Genomic DNA, 8,987 nt, shown 5'->3' on the forward strand with positions numbered 1-8,987 from the left:
CTATTTCAAAAGTTCTCAAACAGGCCCCCAAAAAGTAGAGTACTTCGCTTACACGGCCAGTTCCTCTTCAACATACGCGATGCTCCCTGCATGCCTGGGTTCCTGTGCGGGTGAGTTGGGGAGTCCCCCTTCACTGCTCCCTCCACTGTAGCCCAGGTCCTAATCGGAAAATGAATGCATTGAGATCATAATATTGCATGGTTCCTCTCATATGAGAAATCCAAAGTATAAATAACTAAGCAGCAAAATAAGAGAGAGATAAATAGCAAACAGGGCGGTAGCTCTTTTGCAAGTGGGAAGAGATGGAGAGAGGGGAGTTGGGGAGGGAAAGGGGGTGAAACAGAAATGAGATGTTTGTGATGTATACCACCAGCTGCCCACAATGAATGTAATCACTGTGTATTGCAAACTGGTACTGATAATTTTAAAAAAAAACAGCTTTGCTTGAGGGATCCTTCTCCCTACTTGTGATTTTTTTCTCAGGTGGAACGGGCCAAGCACACTGCACTCAAAGGGCTTCCTGACACTAAGGGTTATTAACCCCTAAGAGTTCCGGAGACCTGGGTCCCCAGCTGACACTGAGGACCTGTGGCTACTGAGGGCTGCGGTGGCTGGTGAGGACCAGAACCAAAGCTGTGGTGGAGCCAGCCAAGGCCTGAGGCCCCAAGGCTGAACCTGAGGTTGTCACTGTGCAGCCCAGTGAGGCAGTGACATTGCCTGTAGGGCTGCAGAAAGCTGCCAAGGGGCCACAAGCTTTGGGTGGAGCTGATGGCAGGGCAGAGCACCAAGAACTATAAAACCGAAAGCGGTGACTCAGAGCTAAGAGGCCTGGTGCTCGGGGCTCAGGGCTGTGGCGCTACGGCTGAGTGTCCCTGGTATTCAGAGCCAGAACCACTGACCGCCAAGTCAAGATCTCCATCCCAGTGGGACAGAAAGTGCTTTTATCTGATTATGCATGTGAGTATGACAGATATGGAGACAGAAACATAGATAGACAATAGATATAGAGAGAAGACAGAGGTGGATACGTACAGATAACACATCAATAGACATATAGATAACAGATTGCAAAGACAGATGATGGAAAGAGCTAGAGATGCACAGATATCCACAGAGACGACAGGACGGAGAGATGCTGGACTGGTGTGGAGAGATGATGTAAGAGATACAGCTAGAGGGCTCTGCAGCGCTTGGTAATCAGCTGCCGGAAGTTGGTTGGTGGGTTTGTCTCTTCTGGCTGTAAAACTTGTACTGCAGTCTCAAAAAATCCCCTAACCTCCTGCTGTGTTCCCCATTTATGTCTTTTTCCCACCCCAGAGGACCCCAGGACCCCTCCACAGGGGCTTTTGCCTGAGGAAGACAGGACCTTCACCCCAGGGCAGAACCCTTCCCTCTCCTCTGCCCTGCTTCTGTCTCAAGACCTCTCTCTCCACACTCAGCTTCTGGCAGGTCCCTGCTCCTTCCTGGGGCTCCCCTGTGAGAGCCAGTAGCTTCCCTTACTCCTGTCCCCAAGTGGGACTTTCCACAGGGTTTTATAGGGAGGTCTTGAAAGGCCCACCTGGGCTCCTACACAGCCCACAGCTTTGGAAGCGGTCCGGGAATGGAGGCCTCCACCTTCTTCCTCCTCACGCTCCCCCAGGGGAACCGCACCTGCCTCTTGGTATCTAATCAGAACCCCCAGAACCAGTTGATACAACTGCAAATTCTAATCTCGAAGAAAATGAAAGCCATAACAGAAGTGGCGAACATTAGAAATTGCCCAAGGTCTGACAGTCCCCAGGCACAAGGCTAACAGCAAGCTCAAGCCAGTCCCCCTTGACCTTGTCTCTGTCTCAGGAGGGTGAGCAAGCCCTGCTCACCGTTCCACAGGAACCTAACACAGCTGATGGACAGGCTTAGCAACCTTCCTCCTTCCACCTACTTCCCTTTGGCAAAAACGGGGCTCCCTTCTGCACCCTGGACAGGGACTCTGCCTGAGGTGACAGGGAGACTTGGGTCATCTGGGTTAAGTCACACATGCGTGTGAGGGTCAGGCCTGTCCCTGAGTATTTGCTCCTGCTCCCTCCCGTGGCAGTGTGGCAGGAAGATTAGCAGCGTGGGCCTTGGAGTCTTGGGTTGGAATTCCAGCTCCCTTACCTTGCCGCACAGTTGTCTCAGGCTGAGTTCCCTAGAGGCAGAATTTAACTAATGGATCCGAGGACTCTGGAGAGGACCCAGGGAGGCCCCCCCTGGAGGGGACCATGGGACAGGAAGGATAGAGGCCAACACTAAGGCAGGACAAGGAGCCAGTCACTGCTCTGGACACTAGCTCAGCTCCAGGGGACCTGGGAGGCTCCTGCTCCAGGTTGTGTACCAGAGAGGAGACAGTTGCTACACCCCCACCAGTCCTGTCCTTCTGTGCTCGAGGGTGGCTCTGGGTGTCCACCAGCAGCCTTTCTGACACAGAGATCACTGCAAACCCCACTATACCTGATACCCATCTGCTCTACCTTGGCATAACTTAAGGGCTCTGACACCTGCACATCAATTAAGAAAAGCAGACCCTTGTCACAGATATTCTAATTGGAAAGGCTGAGGCTTACTACAGAGAATTTCGTTAGAGCAGACAGGTATCAGGATCCAATTTCCAAAGCTCCCAGCACTGAGTAGATGACCTACAGCTCAGGCATCTCCAGGTCTGCCCAAGCCCCCACCCTCAGAGGACTGAATTTATTAGCAGACTTTATCTCAGCAGCCCCAACATTCAAAGTCAGTGCCCAGCTACCCAGCTCAGCATCTCCTTCCCCAGAAACCACTGGTAGGTACTTTTCAGAGCCAAAGAAAGAGTAAGGGGTGCTGGACCTGGGTCTACCAGTTGGCCACCAGCTATGTGACCTCAGTGTGCCATTTCCTTGCTCGCTCTCTCTCTCTCTCTCTCTCTCTCTCTCTCTCTCTCTCTCTCTCTCACTGGACATCAGTGGCCTCCTTTCTGGTCCTGCAAAAATCCACCCAGATGTACCAGAGGTGTGGAGAGATTCATGGAAGGAGTTTATCTAAGTGGGGACACAGAGCCTAGAACCAGCAGGAGGAGGATCAGCCTGTCTTCCCTCTCTGCCCCTCACACTCATTCCTCCAGGGCCCAGAGCACTGTGGGCTCATGGCCAACCTTAACTCCCATGCTGATTTGTGACACCCTCAAGGACAAGGACATTCCAGTCCCCAGACCTGGGCCAAGAAGTCCACCAATGCCCAGCACTGATCTGTCTTTCTCTCTGTGACCTTAAGATGTGGTCCTTGGATGACCAGAATCCAGCCAGCATCCTGGTGGCAGAGAAAGTGGGGGACTGAGAGTCCTTGTGCACTTGGGCTGGGTTTTGTCACCTCACTCAGCTGTCCTGGTCCCCTTCTGCTACAGTGGACACATCACTGTCACCATGGCGGCTGGAATGGGCTCTGCTGTGTGTGTGATTCCCCAGCAGGAAACCCCAGCTAAATCAAGGAGGAAACTCCAAAAAGCTGTGGTCTTCTGCTCTCTTTCTGTCTTTTACACACATGTGCGCAGACACACACACACACACACACACACAGAGAAATGATCAGAAAGAAAGTCAGGAACAGATGAACAGGCACAGAAAGAAAAACAAATGGAGATGAAAGAAATCAAAGATACACTCAGGCTCTCTGCAGGGTGGAGGCCCAGCGGGACCGGAAGCCAGAAGGAAGTCAGGGAGGGAGGTACAGAGGGGTGCAGTCTTCAGGGAAATGGAGGAGGAGGCCATGAGGGAAGAGTGTCCAGGCTGCAGATGAATGGTACTGTCATGGCTCTTGTGTGTACCTCTGTGTGTGGCTCTGCAGTAAGAGGAGCCCAGCACAGAGGAGGCAAACACTGGCCTGGGGCTGAGCCAGCTGCTGTCCAGGGAGCGAGCTCATCACCCCAAGCAGAGCCACACAATCAGCCCTTGCTGATGGGTGTCCAGGTGCAGCCCAGGCTCTGCCCACCAGCTGGGCACAGGATGGGCAGTGAAGGCAGATACAGCCCTCTGCCCGCTCCTCAATGTCGTGCCATCCCTGCAAGGCCAGTCAGCGATGAGCACTAAGTTGCCAGCCTGGAGTGGGGACTCAGATGCAGGATTCCCTCCTGGGGAGCCACTTCCTCTCTTTCCTGGAGCTCAAATTAGCTGTGCTCAGATCTTCCCTGCCCACCAGACGGACTGAAGGCCCCCCAGGACGTGCCCATCCGTTATTTATCCTTGCATCTCCCAGAGCACCCACCACAGGTGCTCAAAGCACATCTGTTAAATAAATGGACTGACTGCCTGATGGCATCTGCCCTGTGTCCCAGTGCACACAAGTGGCTTCAGAGCAACATCTGGCCGGTGCCACACCCAGCCGCAGCAGGCTCTGCTCTCTGGCCCTGCCTGCCTTGCCACCTCCCACCCACCTCTATCCATCCTTCCCCTCCTTCCTTCTTTTCCTCATCATTTCTTTCCTTTCCTTTACCCTTCATTTTCTGCTTTCCTTTTTTCTTCTCTTCCTTCCTTCTCTCCTTCCCTCCCTCCCTCCCTCCCTCACCAGGATCTACCGAGCCTCTTTTCTAGACTAAGAGCCGTACCAGGTGACATTTGCAGGGCTGGAAGGATCTGTGCCTTGGTCCCTTTGATCTTCTCCACCCCCCAGGGACTTGGGGCTTCTGGGAAGTGGAAGGAGCACAATGAGCCTAGTGTGTGCTGGGGCACAGGCTGAGGAGGTGCTGTCCATATGGACAAGGGCTGAGTGTAAGCGTCACTCTTCCAAGGCCCGGGGCGGGGTGCAAGTTCCTAACCACCTGCTTTCAATTTTTCTTTAAAAAGGACTGAAAAAGGAAAGGAAGAAAAGGAGGCAGAGGGAAGGAGGGGGAGGAGAGAGAGGAAGGGAAGAAGGAAGGAAGGAAGGAAGAGAGGGAGGGAGAGAGGAAAAAAAGGACAGAGGGAGGGAGGGAGAGGGGACAGCTCCTCAGCCCCTGCTGAACCCCAGATGTCTCCTTCTCCTCTGCTGACCTTCACAGAAGTTCTCTGTGGGGTCCGAGAGGAGGAAGCCATTCTGCCAGTGCAGAAATGCACACCCCGGGTTCTGAGCTGCACCTGAGGTGTGAGCTAGGAGGCTGACTCTGACAGGTTTTAGGGCCAGTGCCTGTCACTGGGAGCACCTGGTGGTGACACCAATGCAGTCCCACAGGAGTCCCATCCTCAGGAGCCTCCTTCTATCCCAGAAAGGAAGGAGCCTGCAGTGGCAGTGGCTTCCGGGCACTGCTGAACTCTGGCATTGCAGCTTGCAGCTCAAGCCTGGAGGCCGAGTCCCACCTCCCGCCCTCCAGCCAGCTCCCCGGTTACTAGCAGAACCAGCCACTGGCCCTTCGGTGGCTTGGGCCCCAGTCCTGCACAGTAGTGCTGGGCAGGCTGGCTCCAGGTCCAGAGCCTCAGTCTAGGGAGCACAGCAGAGCCACCCCACTGGTAAAGGGCAGGGAGGGCTGGGACTCGAACCCAGGCAGTCTGGCTCCAGAGCCCCTGTGCATCCATTGTGCCCACCAGTCTTTAGACTTCCCCCTTTAAAAAAATATTCCCCTCATCTGTGTTGAAAAGTGATTTCTGCACATTTTATCTGAAAAGAATTGGAATGGATGGCGCAAAAATATCCAGAAAAAGCAAATATTTTAAAGGCATCCTCATCATGCTCTCCAGGCCAGGAAAGGGCTGTGACAGCCCCAGCCCACTGTGACACTCAGGCAGGGAATGAATGCCCAGAGCAGGCCTTGTCCCCAAGGGCAGGATGCTGAGGGACATGGGCCTCACGTGCACCCGAGGGGACACGGGGCGGTGTGGCCACTGCCAGCACCCGGACGCTCCAGCCAGAGGCCATCAAGCTGGGGTGACAGGCAGGGAGGAGCAGCCTGTTGGCCCCACCCCCCACCGCAGCACTGTGGGCCCGGGGCCACGTGTGTCACTGCTGCTGCAGCAGGCTCTGTGGGATGATTCATAGCCTTCGGGTGCCCTCTGAGTGCAGGAATGTTTAAAAGCCTTAAATAAATTCCCATCTCATTTCCACTGGCTCGAGCTCCCAGCCCAAGCATGAAATGAGCAGCCAGGTCCTTCCGTCTCGGCGTCTTCCCAGGGACCTCTGCATGACTCCTCCCTGCTCTCCTCACCGGCTCCTTGGGCTGAGCCCCGACCTCCCACCCAGTCGTGCCCAGGCTGCTTCCCCCTCCCTGGGCAGTGCCATGGACGACGGTGCTCCCAGCACTACGCCCTCCCCAAAGCAGCTGACCCTCCAGAAGGGAACCTTCTTCCCTCAGGTCCCCAGAGACTCTCTGCCAGGCCACTTAGGGCCCTGTTCAAATCCCCTCCAGAGGATCCCCGGATGCCACCGTCTCTGAAGCTACTGCTTCCTATTTCATTCTTACTCATTCACCTTTAGTAACATGGAATCCCTTTGAAGGCAGGGATGTGTCTATGCTGGATGTAGGAGACTGCGGTTTGTTGAATGAATGCATGAATGACCATGTAAGGTCCCAGTGTGCTAAGAACCCCAGCCTAGGGGTCTTCAAACCAAAGGCTTTAGAGAGCAGAGTAGGAAGGTCTAGGTTCAGAGCTAAATGGCCTGACTTGGAGTCCCCACTCTACCACTTACCGGATCTGTGACCTTGTGTGGGTCACTGAACCTCTCTGTGCCTCAGTTTACTTTCCTGCACAATCAGTATGAGAACATCCCTCATTGGTTATTAGAGATTCGGTAAGGGTGTGTGTGTGTGTGCGCACGCGCACATGCACCTGGCATCTGGTGAGGGCTCAGGCGTGTCACACAGGACAGGTGTGGCTACAAGGGGACAGAGAGGCCCAGGAGACAGTGGTGCACCCAATGTGACTCACAGGAAGGTGGGTGCTGCAGCAGGCTGTGACCTCAGGGACAGACTGGGACTTCTGCTCATAGAGCTACCACTGCAGACGGAGAAGGAGGGCCGGTCCCGCCTTGGGGCTAGCGGAGAGCTCTGGCTCCGGGAGGACAGAGCCGGGGGCTGGAGTCTGGGAGAGACAAGAAGGGGATGCTGTGCCAAGGGTGAGCTAGAGGAGGGGATGGGACTCAGGGCTCCGGTGGGTGAGAGGACGCTACCCCAGTAGAACGAAGGGCCTGGGAGCAAGGTCAGGCTGCCTCTTGGAACTGGTCCACCGAGGGGCCGTGAGCTGCAGGCAAGGTCCAGCCCAGAGTCAGGCAGAAGCCCGAGAGGTTTGGGGCATCCACTGCCTGGGAGGCAGCAGGCCCAATGCCAGGGGGCGGGAGATCTCCATCAGTCTGGGTGACTCCAGGGGTCAGCATGGATCCGGTCAATAGCTGGCTCAGAACAGAGGAGAGGGCCAGAGACGTCCGGGGATGCACTTGCTCAGGAGATCGATATGTAATCTAAGCAGATTGCTCCCTCTTTCCTCCCTCCTGCCTCTTCTCTTGGGAGAATTTGAAGAGGGGGAAGCTAAATATCTCCCATGTGAGGAGAGGAAAGGTCAGGTTTGTGCTGATCTGCCTCTGGGGTGTACCCCTGCCCCTCCAGGGAGAGAAAGGACAAATGCCAGGGGCTGGTGGGTGGGGAGTTTGAAGAGCTTGGTCCTTGGGGGAGGTGGTGAGGTGGGAGTAACCTTCCCCAGCCCAGCCTGGCAACCTGCTGGGAGGCGCATTTGGACAGAAACAGCCCTGGTCAGGGTGTCAGGGAGCAGAGGGGTGTTTTCCAGACTCTCCAGCTGATGGAGGGGTTGGCTTGGAGAGCATCAAAGAGGCGCAGCCTGGATAAAGGCAACTGAACCCAGATTTCTCAGAGGTTAGAGGAGAGAGAGAGAGATCTAAAACTGGAAGATCTCTTCTGGAAGGTAGCAGGAGGCTTTTGAAAATTTGACAGAGCCCAGAGAGCTAGAAGACCCAAAGGAACCCAGATTCCCCTGTGGACAGCTACACACAGGGCAAACGGCTGGGTACAAAGGGACATAAGTCAGGGTCCCCAGCCTGAGGGGCTTTCCCTCCAGAAGGGATCTTCTCCATCGCACCAGGAGGGTGGCCTCAGCTCAAAGAGAGAAGCCATGAGAAGACCAAGCATGAAGAACTAACATGTAAAGCAGGAAGGGGGTCAAACAAAATGTGACCATTGATCTGGTCATCGAGGAAGGATGGATTGGGGCACAATGGTTTATTTCCCTCCCAAATATTGTCAGGGAATGACACACAACAGGAACTGCAGACGGTCAATAAAAGGTGTGTTATCAACGAAGACCTCACTGTGGGCCTCGAGGTGGACATTCAGGGCCGAAGGTCGAGCAGGGACGCAGACACAGACATCTGGAAGAGGGTGGGTGTGCTGGGGGAGGAGGAAGAGCGAGGCCCTACCTGGGAAGGACCAACTTAGAAGAACAATGACAGAGACCTGGAATCCCAGCAGAGCTCCAAGTCTAGCTTATTCCCTACTCAAGTCTGGATCCTGTAACCCGACTGTGGACCTGTAAGCTTCTAGGGCCTGAAGTTCCCTGAGAAATGCAGGCCTGGGGGTTTGCCCAAAGCCACACAGCAGGGAATGGTGGAGACAGAATTGGAACCCAGGACTGCGCATATGAGCAGCCTGGCCTGCCCCCCTCCATGGAGCCTTTCTCGGGATCCAGTCTTCCTGTGGAGGTGTGGCCTTACCTGCAATGTCACCCACCCCAGACAAGGGGCTAGCCCCCCAGTGTGTGTGGGAAAAGAAGACCCTTCTCTCTAGGACCCCCGACCAAGAGGGAAGGTGGGCACATGCCAGGGGCTCGAGGGGCTCCTCACAGGGGCACCACCAAGCCACATTAGACACTCATGCCTGGATGGGGACAAGACAGCTTCAGATCCCCTGGCAGAGTCCGAAGTAGGCTCAGTGGGGCCTCTCGGAGGTTAAGCCAGAGCCCCCTCTGCTCCCCTGGGGTACTGAAATGCACAGGGTTGCTGCAGTAGCACAGCGGTGGGTGCAAGGG

The sequence above is a fragment of the Heterocephalus glaber genome, unplaced genomic scaffold (assembly GCF_053883595.1).
Source record: "Heterocephalus glaber isolate CG9 unplaced genomic scaffold, H.glaber_assembly_v1.0 deba00001497, whole genome shotgun sequence".
Lineage (NCBI taxonomy): Eukaryota > Metazoa > Chordata > Mammalia > Rodentia > Bathyergidae > Heterocephalus > Heterocephalus glaber.